The 7,720-nt window shown below is 50.4% G+C and overlaps 1 pseudogene; it reads right to left on the bottom strand.

Moving 5' to 3' along the window:
* Positions 1-2,367: 2,367 nt before the first annotated feature.
* LOC140498897 (immunoglobulin lambda-like polypeptide 5) lies at positions 2,368-5,730 on the bottom strand (annotated as a pseudogene).
* Between the last annotated feature and the right edge of the window lie 1,990 nt (positions 5,731-7,720).

Genomic DNA, 7,720 nt, shown 5'->3' with positions numbered 1-7,720 from the left:
TGTTGTGCCCAGAGCTGCATTGGGTCCTCCTGATGGAATGTGATGGGCTCAGAGTGTAGTGGCAGTGCAATGTGTTGACTCCTGGGAGCCTAAGATTGGCTGACTTTTCTGGGCTCTCACATCCCACTGCTGTCTCATCAGGATCTTGCTTTGCCTCACCTCACTCTTTTGGCCCATGAAAGTGTTGCCTTGTATCTGTAAGCCTTCCACCCCCCTCAAATGTAAGATTTTCTACTTCTCTCTCTGAAATTCTATCTCATGATCTTCCTTCAGTGTTCTAGGTTTGTGACATCATTTGGGATCCTAGTTCTGGAATGCAGTGGGTACCTTCCTTTCCCAGTTTTGTCTTGTTCAACCTTGGTGAATGTCCTGCATAGCCTTGAGGAGTGTCCCACCTTCACCTTTAGCCAAATTAGGGACCCCTGGGGCACTGACTCGAAGCCCACTTTCCAAGGTCATATTGACCCATTGTTGGCTCTCCTATGTATCTGGTCATTCATCCCATTCCAAACTCACTCACTTCTACTGCTGTCCAACCACATGTCTTCTTGGACAGGAGAAGAGAGGGAGCCATTTTGTGAAATCAATCACTGAAGAAACGTGTTATGACCGGGTATGTGCCTGGGTCTATGCTATGCCCTGGGAAGGCCAAGAAAGAGGGGAATCCTTCCATGTGCTGACGGAGTTCCCATTACAGGGTGGGGTACAACAGATCCCTACGCTGATGATGTCAAACGATTTTGGAGGTATTCTGATTCCTGGAAATAAGGCCCAGCAAGCAGGTTGTAGTCTGAGCTTGGCAGAACGGTAATCCTTTGTGCTCTGGGTTATTCCCCCTCTGGTAAACTGCCTTGCTTTGAGCAGCCCCAGGAGTTTACTGAGGGTTTTATGATTTTAGCTCCCTCTCTTTGCTGGGGATATGAGAGCCAACCTCCATCACATCTCTGAGGTGCTCACAATCCCTGTTCCCTATAGCTCTCTTCCTATCATTGAATGCCCCAGAGTAATCATGAGCCTCCAGACTTGAGACTGTCAAGTGAAGAGCTGTTCCCACAGGATCAGGAACAACACTCATAAGCCTGCCATGGGAACAGTCACTCAAGACCTCAAAATGATTGTCATGGTCCAGGCCAGGATGTTCATAAGCTCTGCCTTTCCCCCAGCCACATCAGCCCTTCTTTTTAGGTGGGTGGGCTGGTGCCTTCAGGGCTCCTTTTCCTCCCTCTGAAATTAAAGTTTGGTTTTTGTTCTAACTCTCCTGTCTCAAGCTTGCTTTGTGGGGCTCCATCCACCCAGGGCTTAGAGGCCAGTTCTAGTTTAGTTATACTAATACATCCAAGATGCATAAGTGTGCCAGGTGAGTGGGGCAAAGTTTGGAGCAGAGAGTGAGACCAGGACCTCTACTTTGGCTTGTACAGTCTTCTCCTTCTAATGGGAGGATAATGGAGGAGAGGGTCAGGCAAGGCCCTTGTGTATTGACCTATCCTGTGCTTGGGAGCAGCCCTTTCCCACTGGCTGTGCAGCCAGAAGTTTGGTGACTTTAAGTTGTCTTCACTCAGTTATCCTGGATGCTTCTTTCGTATTTGTGTTGAAGGGTGAAGGATGCTTTCAGTGGGGGAGGGGAGAGCCTGGGTGCCATCTTGTGTTCCCCCACCCCAATGATATATGGTTCTAAGGAAACATCTGATTCAGGGGGTGACCTCTTTGGTTTAATGCCCTGACCAAGTCACAGGGATCTGGGGGTCCAGGGATGCAGAGGGGACATTCCCAACTCAGCAGCAAGGCCTTGAGAATTTGGTCCAGTGAAGCTAGTCTGGTGGATGCTTGTTTTGTACTTCAATGTAGAAAATGGACTATGGCCATGTCAGAATTCAACTAAACTGCCCACAAGGCCTCCCCTTGCCCTGATGAGTGGCTGGGGAAAATGTGTTTATGGCTTTTTGTAGATCTTGCTTGAAAGGAAACATCTCCTTGTGAAAAGAAATCTGATGTTCAGTGGAAGTGGGTTGCTCATCATTAGGCCCCTGACATGGTGGCTCCCAGTGAGTGGCAAAGGAAGGGGGAGAGAAAATCCTGAGAGGGCCTGGCCTTGAGGGAGCAGGTGCAGAGTTCCCCAGGTCAGCCCTGTCCTGCCTGTTTAGTTGTCCTGGCACTAAAGGACAGAACCTTTTTCTGCCATGGTCCTGGGGGCAGCCATCTTTGTGATCCCAGCTTCCTTTTCTGGCTCTTTGGTGACCCCCACCCTTTACATTTTCCATCCAGGGGCTTGGCCTGGGATAGCTTTTTGGTATGGGGGTCATCAGGGGCCACATGTTGTGAGTCACCATCAAGGGGAGGGGCATGAGACACAGAAGACAGGAGAGGCAATTGAATGAGAAAGGATAAGATGTTTATTGAAACAGGGGAGAGGGGAGGATGAGCTGGGGCAGCCCATGTGTGGGGATAGAGGGAAGGGTCCAGGAGAGACATGGGCATCTAAGTGCACTGGCTTCTGGAGAGCTCCTTCTGGATGACCTTGCCATCATGGCTGACCTTGCAGGTGTAGGTGTTGGCTGACAGCCACTGGTCAGCAGAGAGTGAGAGGAAACTGCTGGTTGAGTACTTGTTGTCACTCTGGCGAGATGGCGTGGCAGTGTTCACCCCTTGGGACACAGGGGAGCCATCCTTGGTCCAGGACACTTCCACGGTACTTGGGTAGAAGCCATTTAGCAGACACACGAGGGTGGCCTTTTTGGTGTCTAGCTCCTCTTGGGATGGAGCAAAGACATTGACGGTGGGAGTGGCTTTGGGCTGACCTGACAGCATGGCAGAGATAGGAAAAGGTAGTATTATATAGAATGGAGACACATTAACACTCATGCTTATGACCCCAATCAATGCTAGTGTTTGTGCTGAGAGTGTTTTCCATTTCTAATCCTTCCTGACCCCAGAGAACCTGGGACTTGCCTGATGGGCACCCCTTCCCTTGCCTCCACATCCTCCCTCTCCCTCTTTTGACCCTGACTGCTTTCCAGTGCACTGTTGTATGATGGTGGAGAGTCCTTCTGGAGGAGGAAATAAATCACTCAAAGTTTTCGGGGTGCACAGATGAAGCTGTGATTCCAACATTCCCTCCTTTTCCCATCTTCAGTTCTTTCAAGACATGCTAAGATTCTGTCACCATTGTGCCTGAGTCCTCCCCTGCCCAGAAAGGACTTGTGCTCTCCAGGCTCCCCTGGCCAGCCCTCCCCTGCACAGCTAGGATGCTTGATTTGGACCATTCCTGGTCCTTATTGAGACTGTTCCAGAAACCAGGCAAGTGTTCTTGATGGAGTCCTTTGCCCTTTCCACAGCCTTCTCATGCCTGAGCTCAGCTGATCCTTAGTACGTGTCTCCAAGGAATATTTCCCCACTTTCAGTTCCTTTCCTTTTCAGCTACCGCTAGAGATCGATGTGACCTTTGGATCTACCTCAGCTTTCCAATGAACTTTCCTTCTCAGGAAGGGTTTTCTTTGGACCATAGATTTAAAGGTACAAAAGGCTACTAAGATAACTGAGTTTCACCACCTCATTTTATAGATCAAGAAACTAAAGTCTGAAGAGGTTAGTTAAGTTGTGCAGATTCACTCAACTGGTAAGTACCAAAGGCAGCAGGTCAAAAGAAATGTCAGATGCACAAATTTAGGGACATTGCCACTCCACAAGGTCACATGAACAATTTGTCCCCAGTCTGTGGTAGAGCCTTCCTAGCCTTATTGGTCTGATCAGCCACAGTTGGACACATTGTACCTTGATCCCAACACAGCTAAGTTATTTTTGTCCTCATCATGCAGGAAATGCAATAACCAACCAGCCAACCAACAACTGACTAAGGAAAGGCTGAACTGCAATCCCAGGGTTCCTCCTTCTGAGCCCAGAGCTGGAGTCTCTTCCCTCCACTGTCTCATACTGCCTCTGTCACACCATAGTTGGGGTATCTGTGATCACTGCATTCCAAGCCTGCCTTGGGCTCTCTGCTCTGTCCCATCACCTTCTCACTTTCTCCCAGGAGGCTGAGCCAGGGGTCCCAGAGAGCTGCTGAGGAGGGAGCCAGTGGCTTTGTTTCTGCTGCCCTTGGTCTGGCACTGCCTCCTGCCCAAGCCCCCAGGCAGTGCTCAGTTAGGCTGCCCACCCAGGCAAGGCTCCAGCATCTGCCCATGGTGATGCCCTCTAATTCCTCACCAGCAACCTGAAGACAGCAGCTGGAACTTACGCTCTGCCTGCCCAAGAAACCATAGATTTTAGGGAGCCAGCCTCTGCTTGCCTCACTCTGTCCCTACATCTGAGGGAGCCCCAGGTCTCCTCCTGGCATCCTCGGGTATGGGGACTGACTTTAGAGAGGAACAAAATGCTGCCACTGTACTTCTTCCTCTGGGAGGTTTAGTTCTGTCCTGCCTTAACTCCCCATCTTTTCCCTTAGCTCGACATTGGGAACAATGCATGTCTTAGATTCTGTACTGAGGACTGAGTCTCTTACTTGATGGGTCATTGTTCCCACCCTGGGCTGCTGTTCCCCACCCCTAGCTTTCTGGTCCTAGGAAGATCTTCAGGTAAGTGGGTGATACCTAGTGATAAACTAGGACAGATAGAAGGGATGGGGAGTAGTAGAAAGGCCACTTACCGAGGACGGTCAGTCGGGTCCCACCGCCGAAAACACCACACTGTGATTGAGACTTGTACCAAAACCCTGGCTGCCTGCAGGTGCCCCTTGGTCCCCTTTGGCCTTGTTGGTCTGGAAACCTGCCAGGCATGACAGGAGCTGGCTGGGACAGGATTGCAGGTGGGGCCCAGGGGCAGGAGACACAGGGGTATCTCTCCATGAACTGTCCTGCCTCTAGGGCAGGCCTCACGCCAGGGCTGTGCTCAGGGCCAGTGGACACACCTCTCACTGGATGAGATCCTCCTTCTGAAGCTTGGCCTTCTTCCCCCAGGCAGGCTGACCTCATAGCTGACCCTCCAAAGCACCTCTGTCCAAGGCACTTCTCCCATCAAGCCTCTCCTCCCTGTCTTTTCTGTTTACATCTTGCCCTGGTCCTTGAAAACCCAGATCAAGTGTGTAAAACCTTCGCAGGCCTGCTTCATTGCCTTCTCTGAGGCCTGGTAGTGTGCTGTGTTTCAGATTTCTGGCCCTCAGCCTGCTGACTCATCCTTTCTGTTGAAGATGACACCAAGAGCTTTCCAACCACTGGGTCTCCTGTCTCCATGTTTGACCTTCCGCAGCTGCTCTCACAGTATTCAGAGTCTGGGGAATCCTGAAATGTTAGTCAAGGCTGACAGAGAGCCCTCCAAGACCACTCAGTCCACCCCATGCCTAAATGAGGCACCCTCCCCCCAACCTTATCCCCAACAAGTGTTCCTTGTGTCTGGGCTTGGAGACTGTCCAGTGAGGGGGAGCTCACTACTTGCCAAGGCTACCCACTCAGGTTTGGGGCAACTGGGTCATCACCAGGAGCTGGCATCTTCCTCTTTGAAGCCCTTCAGGGTTGTTCCTGGTTGTGCCCTCTGGGACCAAATAGAATGAGGCATATCCCTCTCCCTCATGATGGGCCTTGAGATGGTTGACCCCAACTCTGTGAGTCTTGAGTCTCCTGTTTTGCAGGCTAAGTGTCCCAGGTCCTCCAGCTGATTCTCCAGTGCCATGAATGTGGGCTCTCCTCCATGATGGCTGCCTTGCTGTGCACACTGTCCATCTTAGAGATGTCCTTCTTACCCTGTTGTGCCCAGAGCTGCATTGGGTCCTCCTGATGGAATGTGATGGGCTCAGAGTGTAGTGGCAGTGCAATGTGTTGACTCCTGGGAGCCTAAGATTGGCTGACTTTTCTGGGCTCTCACATCCCACTGCTGTCTCATCAGGATCTTGCTTTGCCTCACCTCACTCTTTTGGCCCATGAAAGTGTTGCCTTGTATCTGTAAGCCTTCCACCCCCCTCAAATGTAAGATTTTCTACTTCTCTCTCTGAAATTCTATCTCATGATCTTCCTTCAGTGTTCTAGGTTTGTGACATCATTTGGGATCCTAGTTCTGGAATGCAGTGGGTACCTTCCTTTCCCAGTTTTGTCTTGTTCAACCTTGGTGAATGTCCTGCATAGCCTTGAGGAGTGTCCCACCTTCACCTTTAGCCAAATTAGGGACCCCTGGGGCACTGACTCGAAGCCCACTTTCCAAGGTCATATTGACCCATTGTTGGCTCTCCTATGTATCTGGTCATTCATCCCATTCCAAACTCACTCACTTCTACTGCTGTCCAACCACATGTCTTCTTGGACAGGAGAAGAGAGGGAGCCATTTTGTGAAATCAATCACTGAAGAAACGTGTTATGACCGGGTATGTGCCTGGGTCTATGCTATGCCCTGGGAAGGCCAAGAAAGAGGGGAATCCTTCCATGTGCTGACGGAGTTCCCATTACAGGGTGGGGTACAACAGATCCCTACGCTGATGATGTCAAACGATTTTGGAGGTATTCTGATTCCTGGAAATAAGGCCCAGCAAGCAGGTTGTAGTCTGAGCTTGGCAGAACGGTAATCCTTTGTGCTCTGGGTTATTCCCCCTCTGGTAAACTGCCTTGCTTTGAGCAGCCCCAGGAGTTTACTGAGGGTTTTATGATTTTAGCTCCCTCTCTTTGCTGGGGATATGAGAGCCAACCTCCATCACATCTCTGAGGTGCTCACAATCCCTGTTCCCTATAGCTCTCTTCCTATCATTGAATGCCCCAGAGTAATCATGAGCCTCCAGACTTGAGACTGTCAAGTGAAGAGCTGTTCCCACAGGATCAGGAACAACACTCATAAGCCTGCCATGGGAACAGTCACTCAAGACCTCAAAATGATTGTCATGGTCCAGGCCAGGATGTTCATAAGCTCTGCCTTTCCCCCAGCCACATCAGCCCTTCTTTTTAGGTGGGTGGGCTGGTGCCTTCAGGGCTCCTTTTCCTCCCTCTGAAATTAAAGTTTGGTTTTTGTTCTAACTCTCCTGTCTCAAGCTTGCTTTGTGGGGCTCCATCCACCCAGGGCTTAGAGGCCAGTTCTAGTTTAGTTATACTAATACATCCAAGATGCATAAGTGTGCCAGGTGAGTGGGGCAAAGTTTGGAGCAGAGAGTGAGACCAGGACCTCTACTTTGGCTTGTACAGTCTTCTCCTTCTAATGGGAGGATAATGGAGGAGAGGGTCAGGCAAGGCCCTTGTGTATTGACCTATCCTGTGCTTGGGAGCAGCCCTTTCCCACTGGCTGTGCAGCCAGAAGTTTGGTGACTTTAAGTTGTCTTCACTCAGTTATCCTGGATGCTTCTTTCGTATTTGTGTTGAAGGGTGAAGGATGCTTTCAGTGGGGGAGGGGAGAGCCTGGGTGCCATCTTGTGTTCCCCCACCCCAATGATATATGGTTCTAAGGAAACATCTGATTCAGGGGGTGACCTCTTTGGTTTAATGCCCTGACCAAGTCACAGGGATCTGGGGGTCCAGGGATGCAGAGGGGACATTCCCAACTCAGCAGCAAGGCCTTGAGAATTTGGTCCAGTGAAGCTAGTCTGGTGGATGCTTGTTTTGTACTTCAATGTAGAAAATGGACTATGGCCATGTCAGAATTCAACTAAACTGCCCACAAGGCCTCCCCTTGCCCTGATGAGTGGCTGGGGAAAATGTGTTTATGGCTTTTTGTAGATCTTGCTTGAAAGGAAACATCTCCTTGTGAAAAGAAATCTGAT

The sequence above is a fragment of the Notamacropus eugenii genome, chromosome 4, assembly GCF_028372415.1.
Source record: "Notamacropus eugenii isolate mMacEug1 chromosome 4, mMacEug1.pri_v2, whole genome shotgun sequence".
Taxonomy (NCBI): Eukaryota; Metazoa; Chordata; class Mammalia; order Diprotodontia; family Macropodidae; genus Notamacropus; species Notamacropus eugenii.
Note: the sequence above shows the minus strand (reverse complement) of the source record. Positions and strands in the feature narration are given on the sequence as shown.